Source organism: Rhagoletis zephyria, unplaced genomic scaffold, assembly GCF_001687245.7.
Source record: "Rhagoletis zephyria isolate East Lansing unplaced genomic scaffold, Rhagoletis_zephyria_1.1 Rzeph_scaffold_01034, whole genome shotgun sequence".
NCBI classification, from domain to species: Eukaryota; Metazoa; Arthropoda; class Insecta; order Diptera; family Tephritidae; genus Rhagoletis; species Rhagoletis zephyria.
This window is the reverse complement of record NW_016158118.1, coordinates 107,247-127,218: the sequence shown is the minus strand read 5'-3', so window position 1 is coordinate 127,218 and position 19,972 is coordinate 107,247. Positions and strand designations below refer to the sequence as shown.

At 33.8% G+C, this 19,972-nt stretch overlaps 3 non-coding genes across 3 annotated transcripts; 2 read left to right on the top strand and 1 right to left on the bottom strand.

Moving 5' to 3' along the window:
* The first annotated feature begins 726 nt into the window (after positions 1-726).
* On the top strand, positions 727-799 carry TRNAV-AAC (transfer RNA valine (anticodon AAC)). The gene has a single exon. It is a non-coding gene; the product is annotated as a tRNA-Val (tRNA).
* An 896-nt stretch (positions 800-1,695) lies between these two features.
* TRNAV-AAC (transfer RNA valine (anticodon AAC)) lies at positions 1,696-1,768 on the top strand. The gene has a single exon. It is a non-coding gene; the product is annotated as a tRNA-Val (tRNA).
* A 13,662-nt stretch (positions 1,769-15,430) lies between these two features.
* Positions 15,431-15,503, bottom strand: TRNAV-AAC (transfer RNA valine (anticodon AAC)). The gene has a single exon. It is a non-coding gene; the product is annotated as a tRNA-Val (tRNA).
* Between the last annotated feature and the right edge of the window lie 4,469 nt (positions 15,504-19,972).

The following is a 19,972-nucleotide window of genomic DNA, read 5'->3' as shown; positions in this document are numbered from 1 at the left end:
ATTATGGTGCATACTTAACTTTAAAATTTTAATAACTATTTTTTTTTTAAAGTTAGTCGTCATGAGTTCGTAACAACATAACGCGGGTTGGGAAAAAATAATTTGTGAAAGTTTTTTAGTTAAATTTGCATCATAGTTATATTCCTAGAAGATTTCTGAAAGGAAATATTTTTAATCGGCGTAACAAACATCGTCGCTGAAATTCAAAATGTCATAACTAACAGACAAACTTTTACTTTTAGATTGATATGATGGATTTCATCGAATTACATACAACTCCCCACATCATTTTATGAAAAAAAGTAAAATATTAGTAACGACTTTTTTCATTTCATTTACGATGTTGTTACGGCATTTTGTATTTCAGGTGACGATATGTCCATATGTATGTAAGATGGGACTACATGCCGTCCATTGTACTGAAACACGCAGGCTGTTGTATTCAAAATTTTTTAAAATGCCTAAAGAAAATTGCTGTAAGAATTTTTTTCTCTCCCGTAAATTTTTTAAAAATTTACTTAGCAACTTTTCACCCCAAGCTGGCGAAGTGCATAATAACATTCCTAGTTGCTGTGCAGGTGAATAAATAAATCGCGAAATTCATTTGTTTATAATTAGAGCTGTTTACACACAAACGCACAAGCATAACAATAAAATTTGTACTCTCCTCGTGGTGAATAACTATTCAACTGGTGAATTAGCGACTTTGGCAGCATTCGCCCAACTGTTTCCGTGGTGTAGTGGTTATCACATCCGCCTAACACGCGGAAGGCCCCCGGTTCGATCCCGGGCGGAAACAGAAAGTAAATTTTTTGTTTTTTTATTATTTTTAATTTTTTATTTCATTACAACTTACTTAATGTTTATTAAACTTTATAAAATTTTTCTATTTAATCGATTTATTTTTTGCCTAATGTTTTTATTCGTTTGATTTTTTTAAATTTTCGTTATTTAATAAATTATTTAATTGTTGTATTTTATATATTGCATATTTTATTTAATCATAATTTCATTTTAGTTTAATTGTTTTTCTATTTAAAATATTTTAGAAAAATAAATATTCTTATTTTTTTTCTTATTTCATATCTCCTGCATTAATAAATTTTTTTAAATCTTATTTTATTCCACTTCATTTAATTCTTAAATCTATTTTTTATTTAATTTATTCTTTGATTTTTTGTGAATTTTCTTATATTTTAGTATGTTGATTTTAATTTTATATTTTACTTAGGTTTTTAAATTTACTGTATATATTTTTAATTTCATTTTATTTATTCTAATTGTATGTAATTTTGTATATCATAATTAATCAGATCGTACCGAATATATGTGTATGTACATATAATAAAAAATTAAAAAATTAAAAGAAAATTAAAGGCAAATATTTTTGAGCAAATAAAACACGAACTGTTTTTTATTTGTTTTTAAGTCATTTATAAAAAAAAAAAATGTAAGACATAAATTAGACGTTGCACTTGAAAATTCCGAGAAAAAACTTGCAGATTGTTGAAAGTAACCGAAAAATCCCTGAAATGCTCGATGAGTTAGTCAATTTCATTTTCAATATAACGTCTGTATATGTAGTTATGTTTCACTTCAATATATGTTCATATTTACCTACCGTTTAAAAATTAGCAAGTTGCCAAAAAACTGTGCCATAGCTGAGGCCAGAACTTTGACAAAGGGTTGCCAACTGTTTCCGTGGTGTAGTGGTTATCACATCCGCCTAACACGCGGAAGGCCCCCGGTTCGATCCCGGGCGGAAACAGATTTGACTTTTTGAGCAAATTTTTTCTTCTTATCAAGCGGTCAGTTCGACGAAAAAATGAGCTAATATAAAAAGGGATCATTAGGGCATTAAACAAATTTTATTGGCAATATTTTTTAAACGCTGCTAATGAATGGCCCATATAAAATCGTTTTTGTAATGGTTTCTTTAAAATAAGCCATATTTGCAATTTATGCAATAATCGGGAACTTGAAAAAAAACACCTGGGCATTTCCTACAAAATTTGGTTAACTTTTTTCTCTTGGTAGACTTCAGGGTAAACGAGAAAGTGAAAAATTCTGCCTTGAGCGCTTACCAAGGAATAAAAATCTTTGCTGGGTATGTATGTACATTAGGGTGGTCCTTAAAAACTCAAATGAAAGATTTTTTTCAGTCTCACAACTTCAACCGGTTACACTACTGTCATAGATGTCATATATAAATTTTGGTCCTAATTGGAGACAGTTAAGGCGTGTCGCATAGGGGGCAAAGTACAGATTCCTCTATGGAGACTCAAAAAATTAAAATTATTATTTTTTTTTCATATAATAACCAAAATCGATACTACCAAAATAGAATATATCACATATAAATTGTGAACCCGATCGGATTCGATTAAGGCGTGTCGCAAAGGGAGTCAAAGGCCAGATGCCTCAAAGGACTGAAAAAATTAAAAAATATGTTTTCTCATTTAATCCGATATCTTCGACTATAGTAGCATCGATGTAGGGGTTGATCCTTAGGAAATGTGATGTAAAATTTCATCCCTACATTTAAGGACCACCCTAATGTTTATATGTGCGCATGTATTCGTAGGCATGCGACTTCTACTTCAACCACAACAGCTGGAGATCAACCAAAGTTGCATTGGCATCTGCCATACCTTTCCATTCTGCATGGTTGATTGCATTCAAATTCATTTTATTTGCCTCAATATTTGCTATTATTCGGTAAATTGTTTATTTGTGGCTGTATTTTTTTGTAGTTGAAAATAAATATATTAAGTCACGAATAAATTTCCTCCAAATGAATTTCATCAGAGAATTTGGTGTGGCTGATTGCTTTGTTGCTTTTTGGTGAAATACAGGTGTAAGTAGTTTTTGGGTTAAGGTGGGTCATACGAATTGCGCTTACAATGTATGTAGCTGTAAGAAAATAAATTTGAATAATAGTTTTAAATGGTGTTTCATTTCGATGGTCTAAGCATTTAAAATATCTAATATTTTAAAATGTTTTGCTGTCACTTTGAAAAAGTTGACTTGACTCGCAAAACTATCGAAATGATTGAGTGAAACAGTCTATAGGTTAAGGTAGAGTTTGTAACGCCTCATTACTTTCGGTGGGAATATGAATTTCAAACACAACTAATAGAACTAATAGAAACACAACTTATAAACGTTCTCTGCTTGGACAATATGTGGTTTCCACAGAACGGTGCTACTTGCCAAGAAACAATAACTTTATTGCGAACATCTGCAGTCCTATTGAATCACCTTATATATTATTTTTTTAAGATAAATGCAACGAGGAAATAAATTTTATTTTATTTTGGGTGATGTCAGAGGAATGGCATCTATAAAAGTCAAGTGTAAAAAACATGATTTCCTGCTTTCCAAAATATGAAAAAACAATAGCAACAATACGAAATCTTTAAATGCATACAGTGCTTTATTAATACGAAACTGAAAAAATCAATTCGTTATTTTAAAGATAACCATATAAATTAATAAATATTTTGTCTCATAATTAAAACAGAAGAAAAAGATCGAAGACTAAAATCATAACCGAAAATAAAACGAATAAAAACATTTAACTGGTAATGTCTAATTTCAAACGAAAAAGTTGCAGAAGAAGGTAGGGGATGGCGGGGATGGTTGGTCACGATAAAGATTAAGATAAGGATTAAGATTACGATCGAGATTGAGATTAAAATGACTTTTCAGTGTTATGCAGACCATATACTTACATAAATCTATATATTAAGACGCTAAATCGTCGTTTAAAAATTTTCTTATTTGTGTATGGTTGTTGTTGCCACCTTTTCAATTTTAGCTGTTTTCGCATTTTGTTCCACTTTGTACTTGAAATTAAACTTTGAAATAAAGATAAATATGAAGATGAAGAAATAAATGGTAACGATGAAGACAAAAAAGAGAAGGCAAAAGTGAAGATAAAGACGAAAATCAAGGCAGTGAGAAATACATAAGAATTAGTCTAACTGAAAGAGTAAGAAAAGTAATTGAAATTTTGTGATAGGAATCGAAATAGATTGAATCATATAAGTTACCGAAATTTATCGAATCATCGAAGTTTAGTTATCGAAATTTATCGAGTTATCGCAACGTATTGAACTATTCAAATTGATCAATGTTTATTGAGTTGTCGGTATTTACGGATAGTTATCGAGCTATATATAATCGAAAATTTTCATGTTAAAGAAATTTATAAAGTTATCGATATTTATTGAATTATCGTTATTTATAGATTTAACGAAGTTTATCGAGTTATCGTAGTGCATCGAGTTCTTTCAACTTACTGAGTTATCGATAATTATTGATCTAGTGAGGTTGGTCTATTTATCGAATCGAAGTTTATGGAATTCTCAAAATATATCGACTTATCGAAAGTTTGTATCGTGTTAATAGAGTTCAACGAATTAGCGAAATCGTTCGATAGCTTTATATACATTTTTGAGTTATCGAAATCTATCGAGCCCTCGAATTTCAGAGTTTTTGAAATTGCAAAGTACCTACCATCACGAAAAAATTGCATCAATATGGTTTGAGAAGCTGTCCTACCATACAATAAATAATGAGTAAATGGGTTTGGAACGAACATTTTTATTTAAAGTGAAAATTATTTCATAAGTAACAAAACGAAAGACAGTAATTAAATTTATATGCATTTAACAAAACATTAGTGCATACATATCTAATAAAGTAATTTAAGGTATGTCGAAATAAGCTCGATGAAAAAAAATTAAGTCAAAAAATTTATTTTCTGGTTAAAAGAATTTCATAATAATAGAGGCAGAAACAAAAAAAGCGCTCTTATTCAACCAGTTTTGTTTCTTTTGTTTATTAAAAATTTAAATTATTTTATAAAAGTCTACCTCATATTACATATAATTAACTGCATATAAACGTCATGATTTTTTAAAAAGGCTTTATCAAAGATATGATTAATTTCAAAATTTATTTAAAAAATTCAGCGCAATGTAAAACAAAAATATGGGTCCCAATTGAAAGAATTGTTGGGTTCACAAGGACGAATAGGAATTGAAAATGCCCCTTTAATCTATTTAATTTTTATAATCTAAATAAAGTTAGTCCTTAACATATAATTTTTTCAAAAATAAGAATTGCAAATTTTCAAGAATATTCAAGGATACAATTATAAAAGGGTATTTTAAATAGCTACCCGTCCCTTACGCACCAAAAAGTGTAATGTATTTTAACTCTAGAGAATCTTCTCTTTCATTTGATATCCATATTTTTTTTGAAGTATGTTACACTGAAATTTTTAAATCATTTTTTGAATTACTCATATCTTTCAAATTTCAAAGTTCTTTTCAAAAATCCTGACGTCAGAGAGAAAAATTAAGAACGCAATTTTGTTATATTTTTGCCCTTGGTTTTTTTCGAATACATATATTGAGTTTTTTTGTGTGCAAAATTGCCTGACTCAAGGTATTATATGTATATTTCAGGGACCAAAAATAACTGTTATCTCGAAATTAAGAAAATTGAAAACGTTGCCCGAATTGTGAAATTTAACGAAAACGTTGTTTCATAACAGTTATTAGATGAGAAATATTTTTTCCGTTGCCGATAAGAGTTATTACCCAACGTTTATTTTTTTACGTTGCTAACTTCAACTTCAAAAAAAGTTTTTCGATTTTTCCATATTTCACTTTATAAAGTTGAAATGTGCCAGTCATAGATTAATTTCAGTTTTAGTTAGCATTAAAAATAAAAATCGTTTGTATTTCCCGTCCTATTCATTTTTCCCTCACGTCATATTTTCCTATTAACTACTATTATATTTAATTTTTTTCCTCAGATTACAACTAACTTCTCTGTCCTCATTTCAAATATCCCAAAGTTTTTAACTTAGAACAAAAAAAAAACACAAATATATATTCTAACTTTCTCGCTCTATTCCCCAACTTGCCATTCATTCAATGCAAAACTAAACCCCTTTTACATTTTATTGTTACTTATTTTGATTTATTTGAGTTACGAAACTTTTTCTGGCAAACTAACTACAAACATGTATTATACATATTGACTACGAATAACTTTTATTTATGAGCTACACATGCACTTGCTGAGAGAATAGTACGAAGGAGTTATTGAAATAAGCCAATATTGTTTTTAGAAGTTAGGCAGTTCACTTGACTGCTGTGATAGTCGTATGAGTGCCAAACTTTTGAATGGCTTTTTAAAATGTATCGAAATGTATTCGTTAAAAGTTGTTGTGTTTTTTTTTGAAAGGGCTGTACAAATTATAGTAATTGTTACTAGCAACTAAATAATTAGGGCAACTACGAATAATTGCACAAATAGTAAAAAATTAAAAGAAAAACACAATAGATTTGAGAACTTGAATGTAGAAATTAAGGGCCAATTTCACAGTGCATAGTTAACTCAGAATCGGCAGTTAACGACAGATTTTGTACTGAAAAGATATGAACATACTTATTTACTCGTACATCAGTGGCGGACCCAGGGGGGATGTTTTAACACCCAAAAGCCCTGCCTAAGTCGGCTAGCCTTATCAATCGTTTTCGTCGGGTTAGCACCAAAGTGAGAGAGGTGTTAGCTGATTTGATTAAAGTGGACAAGGAAGAGGTGGTTGGGGTCTTGGGACAGCCTTCACCAGCCGGATATCGGGATCCAGTCTAGATAAGAATGAGTTCAGTGAACTGCAGTATCCAGACCTTAATTGTGACAGAATTACGCCGGTCTTTTGCGGCAGCTGAAGCTCATTTTCTGCTATGGATGGAATGGTTGGGCTCTAATAATGGCCTGAATACGGCGAACGTCCCCGAAAATTGTCTTGTATGTTTGCCCCAAGTCCTGCCTGCGAGCTATCTGAGGACCTTGTTACGGCTCTGTTCTTTATTGAAAATAGCGGCTGTGCTAACGCTTAACATTTTGGATTATTCACCGTCGGAATTATTGCACCGTGGACGTGGCTGCCTAATTGCAGCTTGCCTTCCTACGAGCAGTGAAGGAAGACCGAGAAGATCGCCGTTTACCTTCGAACATAAGTGGGTCATCAATTCCATTTCCGAACGAGAATATCGAACAATCGTCAGCGTCGGTAAGTTATTCCTAGATAAGCTCATATAATCCTTAAAGCTTTTTAGGTTGTTTGTTCCTGGTCAAACCAAAAGTGTCCAGTTTGCCAAGGCAATCCATCACCAGTTTGGTTGTTACCTGAGGAGATGTGAGCGCTTTAATATTCGCTTGGCTGTCAGTCAAGATTTCGATTTTCTGGTTCCGGTAGTATCGCTTGATATTAAAGTCAGCGCATCTTTCTATATCGCATGTTTCACCCTGAAAGATGGACATGTGCTTTGCCATAGGTTCCAAGTTTCTCAACCTCGGGTCCAGCTACACCTATGCTGGTACGCTTTTTCAATAAATTAGCTATCAGTGTACCAGTTTATCGTGAATTGGTTTATCCGATATGTCTCGGATATGGTTGCCCATCTCTTTTTAATACTTGGATAAGTTTTAAAACTCTGTGCAAAGCTGAATCGCGAATGCATGGTATCCCTCGGTATTGCAATTTCAGAACATTACTTCGTCAGAATATCGATCTTCCTACGACTAATAAACTCTTCTGCCCCGATGTTGGTACCAACCATCCAAGCTGTGCAGTTCTTTCAACTCAGATGATGGCTCCATACGTACTATCGCCGTATGAATCCATCTCAGTATTTTTGGGGAGCATCGCTAGCTATTTCCTGACCAGCTCGTCACAAAATCCTTAAATAATTTAATCTTTCACTTTACCAAGTGTGTGTGCCTCTTCCTCTCCTGTGCCAACTACGCCATTCTCACCTCCTGCTTGTGTCTCTAAGCGAGCATTGACACCTAAATTCAATTATGACTGAAGCACACGTCATTTGCTCCACCAAACTCCAACTGTCAAAACGGTGAAAACAATATTATACGACATGTCAAATTAACACAATCAAGACTAACGAAGAAGAAGAAGAACATTGGAACTCACAGACATAAACGCAAAGCAACAAGGGTCAAAAGTCATAACTACTCAAAAGATACTACATAAATCCATTATCAATGCATTACACGTCCATATCAGTTACTCTCTCACCACTTTCCCTCGCATTCATCTTAAAGACCCAGCCAAAGTGGCCAAAAAAAACTATTCGCATTATATTCATGTTGTGATTAGTTTGAGTTTGTAGAATACGTGTGGCGCCAAAAAGACAAAAGCAGTAGAATGATCAAAGGACTTTCACTAAACTTGCGCAGACTTCCCATTAACTTGGCACGCATCTGTTTTAGCAGCGCTGTATTGTATTGAAATGTCAGCTGTATGTATTAGCTAAATTTGTAAAGCAACTGTGCATAATAGCATAGTTTATGTTTCTCTTTCTTGTAGTCACTGTGAGTGCCACTCAAATGATATGGAAAAGTATGACGTCTCTCATTGCCCTTGGTGACATATTTTTCTATTTATGAGGAAAATGAACGACGCATATAAAAGTTGTTGACCGCAGAAAGAACAAGAAATTATGCATAAGTTGCATGCATAAGTAATAAAAACTAAATTGAATACACTCTGCCTTAGCCTGCTACAGTGGATCTCTTTTCCAGTGGATGCTCCTATTTTTAACCACTCGTGGGACGGTCTCTAAATCAACCCGCCAAATCCAAAGAACCTATCGTGGTCTGCCAATCCCACCGCACTGGGAGAATTAGGAGGACCTCGTACAGAAAACGGCAGGTCGCTAAGTGCAATTGAGCTATGAAGAAAGCCACAGTAACAGCACAGAAGAGCGCCGAAACGCCTACATTCAGTTGTCGGACGTGAGCAATAGATCGGAAGATCAAAACAATAAAGAAAGCAGGATCCCTTGACAAATGGCAGTGAGTCCATTTGAATTGCAACAGCAGTACTTCGAGTGGAACAGAACAGCCCACATCCGTTCTCATCATGTTAAGACGCTGGTTGGTTGTCTACTACAATCGACTATGACGTTAGTAGATCCGTAGAGCTAAACAAAGCTGCGAAGATACGATAGCCTAGTTTAAATGTTGTTTCAGCCCAAGATATTCCATAATTACCTAGGTGAGGTGGTACCATTGAACCTTATGGAAATCAAGACTTTAAGTTAGGAACACCCGCGTAAAATTAAAAAGGGATCACTACGAACAAAGGGATAAAAAAACATAGTATTCTCACTTCCTGATAACAAAAGCTTAGAAATTAAAGCTTAGAGGTGGCAACAAGGATAGCTATGGCTTTAGGAAGATCGAGGTCTATAAAACCTACATTAAAGCTCTAATGAACTTAGCGACATTTGTCGAAAGTAAAGAGCTTACCAGCGAGCACAACTCCAAGTGCAAAGGTCATGATATACTTTTTTTTAAGAAAATGTCATGATTCTTTTTTGGGTTGGGTGAGAAGGGCTTTTATCGAAAGTCTCACACTTTCACTCGTTGACATATGTATGTAGTTGCCTTACGCGAGTCCATTTCATTCGTGAGTCACAGGAGGAGTTACATTTTCTCTACCAGGTTTCCTTTGCATAGAGAAAAAAATAATAGTTATAGTATTCTGTGATGACTCAAGTATGAACTTTTACTGCAGATCTCTTGAGCTCTTTTCCTATTAAACAGTGGCCATATGTATGAACTTGAGACTTTACAATCATTTCGACTTTTCTTGTAGGACCACTAAAGGGTGGATGTATGTATAAGCTGACCATTTCATCAGCTGCCTCATTCGGTGGCATATTTCTATATACGGGAGCCCTGACGATGTGACACAGCTGGTTCTAATTGGGGTAAGATCTGATCCTCGATCGATATCAATGCAGAACCCTCTCTGGCTAACTCGTCTGCAGCTTCGTTTCCGGCAATGTTCCGTTGATCAGGTACCCTTACGTTGATTTCACAAACCAAAAGTCACGTATGCTTCCAGCGTCCCGTGGCTTTAGGTTTTGGTAACAAGAAAGCTACTGTTCATTACCGTCTCCTTATTATTCCGTTGCTCTTTGTTTATTCGTCCCTCAAACTAAAATATTCCAAAAATACTACGCTCAGTGAGTGCTAACTAAATTTCATCACTTAATTTCATGCTACACTGTCCTTTTATTTAATTTCCGTCTCTAACTTCCCATTTAAATTTTTTTTGCCATTTAATTAGATTATTCTAGAAATATCAAAGAATTTCAGTTCCTCGCTTAACTGTCACTTACATTCCTATGCCACAAAACAAAAACGCGTGTTATCTACTAAACTGTCACTTTTTATTAGAGCAAACATATTGCGAATATATTTATGGCTATATAGTACATATATTACATGAAATCATATCAGTTACTCCCACACACACACTCTGCCAAGTGTGTGCGCAATTCTTCTGCGCTGCAGCTTCCAATTCCAGCCAGCCTGCGCTCGCATACAATGTTGCATGAAATTGAATTTTATTATCCTACTTCATTTCATTTATTTTATAATCCCTTGGTTTCGTCGTACTTCACTCGTTGCATATGAATGACCAGCAATATATATTCGCCAAGTACGTGACAACAGCGAAAAGCATGTGGCCGCTGCCACTGGCCACCATACGGGTAACATCAGAGACATTGTGGAGCTAATAATCGCAGCCAAGTCACTGGACAATGGCTTGGCAAGTTTTGAGGGAGTTATTCAATTCTTTTTTTTTTTTTAAATTACGTAAATAGGTAATACAAATTTTTAAAAATTTACAACTTGTACAATTCGCACTCTTTCTATGCTGCGTCTTCCAACTAAAAGTTTATGTTACTCCCTTTTAATTCAGTATAGTAGATTACTTCCACTCAGTGGTTGTTTTCACTTTGGCCAATGTGAGTTATCAGCAAACTTTAGATAAGCATAAGTACAGCCATCTGTTTACTGCCTGCAGGCCTTTAACTTGTTGCCAAAAACCCTCCTCACCAAGGCTACCACTTTCCCTGCTGCGTTGCATTGGCTCGCCTGGCAAATTCGTTGGTTATATCAACTCACTTCTATTTCTCTTACGTGCCAAATTGTCGTGATTTAGAACGTGTCTCGAATTGTTTAATTCTGCAACTCAGTTTTCACTCCATTCCAACGCCTCTACTACCTTCATAGATTCTAAAGTTTAGAAGATTTTTATTCTTCGTCTTTGTGCTACTGCCAGCGTGCGATTCTCGAGACTAATGAATGCATGTGTGTTTATTACTGAATAGAAGATTAAATGCATATATGCCATATCTCTATGCATTTAAGCAAGCGTGGAGCTAATAATTTTTTAGGTGGTGTGGTATATGTAAGTAAAAAATTACATTAACAAATTATACGCACAATGGCACATCATTATGACGTCATGCTCTGCACGGTGAAAAATTCAGGTGTCGCCCCAACACCACCTTGTGTAAATTCGCATTGGTACTCTTCGTCGCTCATAAAAACGTAAAATTTTTTCAAATAAGTTTTTTTTTTCGCTTTTCTCAGAGCTATAAAATTGGGCGTAAGTAGTCAATAAAAACGAAGAAAATTTTATTTTGCAATACATATGTACATGCATACATATCTATACATCGTTGATCTGAAGCGCTGCAGCGAGCAGCAGGAATTAAGTTTGGAGTTACTTAGGGTTTACACCGGAAAATATCAAGACAATTATGTCAAAATTATGTGTTTGTTGTAAACACGGCGAATTCGTATTACAACAAACACATCATTGTGACATAATTGTCTTGACAATATTGTCCGGTGTAAACCCTAAGTAAAAATTTCGCAGTGATCGAGCAGAATGTAGGCCAGTGATCGGACTTTAAAAAAATTCTGTGTGGTAGAATCTGGGAAAAAATGTGGTAGATTAAAAAAAAAATATGGTAGATCTCTGGGTTTGGATCAAACTTTGTAGAAAACTTAAAAAAATTCTGCAAGGTTTCACTAAATGGCATCATTTTTAATTAGACTCTAAAAAAATTTCATTTTAGTATAATAAAGTTCAAGATCGAAGTTGCTTAAAATTGCGTTGAGTTTTGGCAATTATTTTCCTTGACAGTGTAAAGCAGTTCTTTCCATATTAGGATATTTTTCGAACATATTTTAAGATATTTCTGCAACCTTGTGAAGTGTTGCCAGCTTTTCTTTTTATCACATCACGAAGTAGCGAACAAATGTGGCACGTTCCAAAAACAGCTAATCGGGATTTGCTGATTTTGACAATTCTCAAGTTAAAGTAAACAACGCCTCAGAAACCTTAGATGCACTTATATTTGCTAATACTTTCACAAAAATCGCCGTTTTTTTAAATTTTCGCTATTAATTCTTTTTATAACTCATATATGTATTTTGCAATTTAACACAATAAAACCGCCTTTCCTGTTGAAAAATTGCTTACTGAGATAATTTACTATTTTACATTTTTTTATTTTATCCTCCCATTCGGCTTTATCTACTTTTACTTGAGACATTTTTTTCGTCGCCGGGAATGCGGAATCTTGTATTATATCATTCTTGTTACCATATCCTGTTTAGTGTTGGACAATTTTTGCTCTTAAAATTAAGAAAACTATGTCGAGCAAAAATAAAACTACTTAAAAACGCGAATATGTGGTAGATTTCAGACCTTGAGTGGTAGATGTGGTAGATGCTTAAAAAAATGAGGTCTATCACAATGTGGTAGAAGTCCGATCACTGATGCAGCAGGATCATCCCAAAACGTTAATGAATTTGAGTAAAAAGTGCTAAGTCGAGAAAAAGTAAAGTCGGAATTTTTATGCTCTCCCCCCCTAGGTTTGTTCTATACCGAAAAAATGTACCCCTATTTCTTATTTCGAAATAAAAAAATATTTAGAGATCGCTCAAAGTGCTGAAAGTTTTCGTATTTTATAGGGGGAGAATTCTTGAAAATCAATATTTTTTGACCGGAAAACTCTGTTTCTCTTCAGGAGGTTTCCAAAAATGATATCCAAAAATTTTTTAATAATAATAATAAATAATATTTTGGACCACCCTAATGTACATACATACATATGTGTAAGCTATTACGGACTTTTATTGTAAATCAGTTTGCAATTTTTTGAGGAATACTACATGCAACAGAATACGATAATGTTTGTACATACATACATATCAGCCGCCTATGTTGAAAGTGACATAAGTAGTTTCCACCATAAACTAGTAAAAAACTTTGGCATTTTATCAGCGAAAAAAACGATTTTTCCCTTATTTTCAAGAGGCCGCCCTCAGGAGGCTTGTAGCCCGAGGAGAAAGGGAGGCAGGTCATTGAATTCTTTGGTCTTTGCTTTCTCAAGTCGAAAAATGTAAGTTTCCAAGTTCCCTTATTTTTTTTTGTACCAGCTTCAAATTCAAATTTCCTTAAAATTTTCTATATTTTTTTTAATGCAATGCGATATGCATTAGTTGGAAAAAAGTCGAATATCGTTTCTCGAATTGTTTGGATCGATTCACGGAACGAATCGGACTTAAAAAATTGACAAAAAATCGATTCGGAAGGGCTCGTTTAACCAATCTTCGGTTTAATCGATTTAAAAAGGCGTCTCTATAATAACTAGATGCGCTGAGATACAGGTACATACATGATCATTGAAGTCAAACGACATCAAATGACTTATGTCACTTTCAAGATAAACTGCTCACATTTGCCTTTATAAACGAATGAATATAGAAAGAAGGGCAATCTAAGTAAAAACGTACATAAAAGAGCAACGTCAAACCGTACATATGTAAATACTAAATATGTAAGTGTATGCGCATCATTTGCTGTTCGGTCTCAACACATACATATACATGATTTTATGGATTATTTAGCATCGAGATTTTGATCTGATTGACAATTGAATGTTGAAGTGGTATGTCTTTCAGCGTCAATCAACTCGTACCCTCAATCAGACAATCAGTTAATGTGCTGTTGAATACATTTGTCCGCAACTTGACAATTGAAGTGTTTAAAAGTATGTATATTAAATTGAATGTACATATATTTGTGTATGTAACTATGTATGCTAGGGATGTTAATTTTTTCGCTTTATACGATCCCGGGATTTTCGGGATGTTGTTATCACAATCTCGGGATTACTCCCGGGATTTAGATATTCATTACATTTCAACAAGTTAAATCGAAAAAATTGCTTCTACGTTGTATGAGAAGTTCTCCTGCCATAAAATAAATAATAAATAAATGGGCTTGGAACCTACTTTTTTATTTAAAGTGGCGTTTTTATTTTTTCTTACTGACGTCAGGATTTATTTTAAAGGACTTTGTAACGGGTGATTTTTTAAGAGCTTGATAATTTTTTTTTTTAAAAAAACGCATAAAATTTGCAAAATCTCATCGGTTCTTTATTTGANAAGATATGATTAATTCCAAAAAATAATAATAAATATGGGTATCCAATGCAAGAGGAAATTTCTTTAGAATTTAAGATAATTAAAATTTTTTGGACACACAAGGACGAATAGGTATTTTTTTAAGCTGATAAAGTTAGAAGAACGAAATTCGAGGAAGTTATCGAGTTTTTATAAGTCATTAACATATAATTTTTTCAAAAACATATATTGCGAAATTTCAGGGATAAAATTTTAAATGAACATCTATTGCGAAATTTCAGGGATAAAATTTTAAATGAACATCTTCTTTCTTAGCACATTTCACTGAATTTTTTAAATAATTTTTGAATTACTGGCGTCAGAGTGAAAAAACTAAAAACGCAATTTTACTATATTTGGCCCATGGTTTTACGAATATATTGATTTTTTTGTGTAAAATTTACTATCGCGCGGTGTTATATGTATGTAGCTAGACATTTATAAAAAAAAATATTTATTATTAAATAAAAAAAAAAGAAATATAGCCAATACTGGCAAATTACAATACTTGGCAAATAATCCCGGGATTTTCGAGACCTAAAAAAGGCCGCGATCCCGGGATTAACATTCCTAATGTATGCACGTATGTGAACCTAAAGGGTGTACAGTTGACAGACTAAAGATATGAATGGATATTTTATGTACTTCTCTGTATTTGATATCCAGCTGTTACAAAAGTGAAAAATTCAATTTGTATATTTGCAATTTTTGGCAGCTGATTCTGAATTTACGGAGGGAACAGTGATAGCTGAAACAGGAAAACAATAATTTGAAATGGAACTATAAACAAACTTCTAGATTGAGACTATTTAGCTACTAACGGTATCCAGAGATTTATGAATTTTTTTTTATTCAGGTAGCTCAGGTATTTTACTTATTCAGGTCGAACTCACATCCTGCCGATACTGAACCATTAGAAATTTCTTGGCGAAATAAAAGAATTCTTATGAATTTGGTATTAAATGAAAGTTACGGGTTCAGGCGCTTTATAAAAGTACATATTCGGTATTGCTAAACGATTATATATTTATAAAAAATTAACATCTGTTTCCGCCCGGGATCGAACCGGGGGCCTTCCGCGTGTTAGGCGGATGTGATAACCACTACACCACGGAAACGATTGGGAGGACGGTGGTACAGAAGGCAAAGCTAAAACGAAAGCAAAAGTGCGAGATAATTGAAACTAAAAAAAATAAAAAATTAAAAAGACAAATATTTATGTATACAAAAACATTGAAAAGGTGTAAAAATATCTTTTCTATTTTACTAAATAGATTCAGCTATTGAACATAGATCAAATGATATGGGTTGCAAAGAGTAGATATGAGTGAACTTACCTACATATTTACCTAAATATACCTACATATGGTTTTGTGTTTTACTGCTCGACACTTTTAATTTCGTTGGGTGTTTCACAGTCAGCACCTCCACTCGCTCGCCCCTTAGCAGCCAGCAAGTAGTTTTAAGCTGATTAAAAATGCGGTCTCTGCTATAAATAAACTTGTCGAGTGGTCAGGCGGGTGTTTCATGCCGTCGATTGGCCTACAGTTAAGTTTGCGTGAGTGTGGCTGTGTTTAGTCACTTTAAATGAATGGCATATCAGCGGCATCGAACGTCTCTTTCTTCTTCTTCCTCTTCTTCTTTATTGGCACTGTAACCGCCTAAGCGATTTGGGCCGAGTCCAAAACCGCACGCCAAAACAGAAATCGAAACTATTCTGATTTAGACTTATGAGGTATCATTAGAAAAGTATTTGTTCAGTCGTTTTATTTATTAAATGATTTTCTTAGCAAAAAAATAAAAAATAGTGGGAAAATACCTCTCTACTGATACCTCATAAGTCTAAATCGGAATAGTTTTGGCCCAGTTATTCAAGGTTTTCTTAAACCAAACTTTGAAAAAAGTTAAAAAACAGCATCAAACATCTTTTTTTTTTTTATATATATTTTTATGCGCATTTTTTTTAGTTTAAACTTCTTTTGTTATCTGAGTGGATTTTTTTCAAAAAACATCTTTAAGAAATTATTTTTATTAATAAAAAACTCCAAGTTTTTGGAGGAATTTTCAAACCGGTCCAGCCTACGTAAATCTTAATATTTTTCCGAAATATTTTGGTGGACGCCTTCAAATATAATAGATTTTGTAATTCCGGTGGAAAAGCCGCAACTTTTTATTTGTGAAGCAGTCTAATGTACATACATATAAAGTAACTGTTTTTCATGCAATCAAAGAAAGTAAAAATGGAAAACCCATCCTTCAGAAAAATCTCACGCATGTTTGCTTAAGCGTTAAAAAATAAATAAAAGCTATTCTTAAATACATACTATGTACTTATATGTTAAACTTTCTTCAATGTATGTAGTTTGATTTAAGCACATTTATCCATCTAAGTATAACATATCTATACATATGTACAGTCAGGGTCAAAAGTTGGCGTACAATTTGTTCGAATATAATATTCGCGATGTTTCCCATAAACTTTTTTTTTGTTATTCATTCTATAACATAAACCATATCGTCGAAGATTTTGCAAAACCGCCTAAATCGCCGTTGTGGCAAAAATGAGATTTGGTAACCCAGAACTCCAGGCATCGAGATTTATGCACAAAAATCGTAAAATCGATATTTAAAACAACAGATTTGTAAAATAATAGCAAGAGAAAATGCCGCCTATCAAGGAAATGCCTTCAAAGAAAAACCGCTTTTTCGCTCTACTTTAAAATTTGAGTACCCTAAGATAGACGGTTTTGCAATTGGTCGATGGGCGGTATAGGGCTGTATGGTTGCCATGGCAGCCAGCATAAACTGTGCAAATGCAATTCCAACTGCAAATCCCAGACCATACCAACAACATCCTGAACAGCCCTAATGTTTCATAGTCTATATAAACTTCGCAAAATTTCAACAAATTTTTAATAAAATTTTCAAACTTTTTAATCAGAATTTTTAGAAACTTTTCAATATCAGTATGTCGTTGTCTAGCTCACGAATTTTATAATATTGTCGTTTTAAAAAACCATTAGATTTTCAGGGCAACCATCTCCCCTGACAAAGTTTTAAAGCGCAGAGAATGTGCCTCTTACGCTTTTTCGCTTTGCAAGAGTGTGACATTTTAGGAAACGAACGAATTTTTCTCGCCCTTTGCCTTTAATTTAGAATCGAGTACAAAAAGAGAAAGGGGCAATCAAAAGGCGAAATTTTGTTGTAGAAACGAAATCACCATTAATTGGCTGAAAAACTGCATACCCGAAAAGTTTCTGAAAATTCTCTGAATGACAATTTGGTGAAAAATTTGTTAAATTTTCGCGAATTTTTTATAAAGTGTAAAACTGTTATTCATATGGTTTATATTATCGAATGAACTATATTTTCATAAAAAATTAATGCTTTTTTTTATAAAAAGCGATGTGAATATTATATTAGAACAAGTTGTAAGCAAACTTTTGACTCTGACTGTATGTACAAATAGACACATATATATGTACATACATATAAATATAAACGTGCTTGAGTTTTGTCCATGAATTTTCCAAAGCATTTTTCTACCAACTTGTCTTTGCAGCCTTCATCGACTCCACTACATAGATAAATATGTATGTATGTATCATTGCTTCACCATTTACCAGCGCATAAATATTTGTATAAACTTGCCGTTTTATCAGCATGAACAGAGTAAAGAATTTTAAAGAAATAAATTATAAATCAGAAGAATAAATTGACCATTAAAATTGTCCTTGCAGAGAAAATAAAAGCGAATAGTTTACGGCTGCGATAGCGCAGAGACACCGATTGTGGACAGGCAATGACACAGGCAGGAGGGCAAGTGGCCCAAAGCAGAAGATGCGTAAGAAAATGGCAACACAATTCAATTTTCCAAAAAAAAAAAAAGAAGTTATTTACACACCATCAAATGCGAAACTAAATATTACAAATTTTATTCACATATTTTGCGAACGGAAGTGGCAAGCACGCAAGAAATGAGACGGGCCGGGCCACCACACAAAGACAATGCATAGAACGAAGGTCGAAGGACGAAGGCGTATAACAAATTGGAGGCGAATCGTCTGGCAGCGTCTGACGCCAATACTTAGCTAAAACATTTGGCTTCGAGATATGAAAAAGAATGGAATTTCTCAATGAAAATATATATGAAAATTCGTAATGGCAAACAGCCAACGAAAGTTGAAAAAAAAAATAAAAAATGTGAATCAAGTGAACAGAATGGAATGGCAAATGAATGGAAACTGTATAAAACTATTTGAAAATTGCGTAGCGAATGCGTGTAATTTTTTAGTGAAATTTTTGTTTTGCGCCACTGCTACCACCTTCAATGAATTCGCCTTGCTCAAAGCACACTCAGTTGTGGGGAGAGGCATGGAAAGCGAAATTTTTCGTCTCAGCTCACTTGCAGTTGTAGTTTATCGCCTCCTTCGCCAGATTTCATTGCGCATCCGTTTGTTGAGGCGTTGGCGACATTGACATTGGGCACTTTGTGTGCCCTGTTCATAGTTGACTGGTTGCGTGACGCGCTTCTTTTGGCTTGCTGTCAAAAATTATGAGTGGAAACTGGATGCTGTGGAGAAAAAAACAAAAGTTGCGGGTTTCTTTTGAAATAGCTAAAAACAATGACGTAAAATCTACGGTAACCGATACGGGAATAAGTACTAATGTATGTATGTACATTAGACTGCATCACTCCCCATAGATGCAAAAAAAAAAAATCGGTACTGTTTTTCCATTGGAATCATAGAATCTATTATATTTTAAGACGTCCACCAAAAAATTTCGGAAAAATATTAAGATTTATATTTTTATTCACAAAAAAACTCCATTTTTGTAGGCATTTTCAAATCGGTCCAGCTCACTTAAATCTTAATATTTTTCCGATAAATTTTGGTGGACGTCGTAAAATATAACCAAAATTTGGTAATACTGGCGGAAAACCGGCAACTGTTTTTTTGTCAATGCAGTCTAATGTACATATGTATGTATGTATGGTCGTTTTTAATATTATAATGCTCCCTTATTACATAAAGGAATTTGTTATTTGTCATTTAAATACAAATAGTAAATTCTGGATACTTATCCATGTTCTGTTTCTCTCGTGTGACCACCACGCAAATATCGGACAGACACGCGAAATTCAGATCCAGAAATCAACAGCTTGAGGAGCTTCGTAGATGATCGCATCTATAGCTATGTTTCTCATGCTCGAAAGGGCCGTTCTTAATGAGCTAAGTGATTGGGGTTTTGGTGGAGCTAACTTCTGGATTATATTACGGAGACACCCTTTAAAATAATCGCAAACGATGTTGGCTTAGAAAAGGTGTTATCAAGCGGAAAGTGTGCACCTACACTTAGTAAAGAAGGCTGCTAAAAATAATTCACTCAACATATGATTTCATAACTATAGCCAAATAGAGTAACTAATTTTAGTTGACGTAACTAAACTGTTTTCTCAGTGTAAGTATTTTCATACGACATTTACAGTCAATTAGTGGATCCAAAAATAATCTTTGTAAACTATTAGCTTTATGCAGAAAGTTTGTTATTAGTTCTGTGTGGGACGTGACATGCGAAAATAACG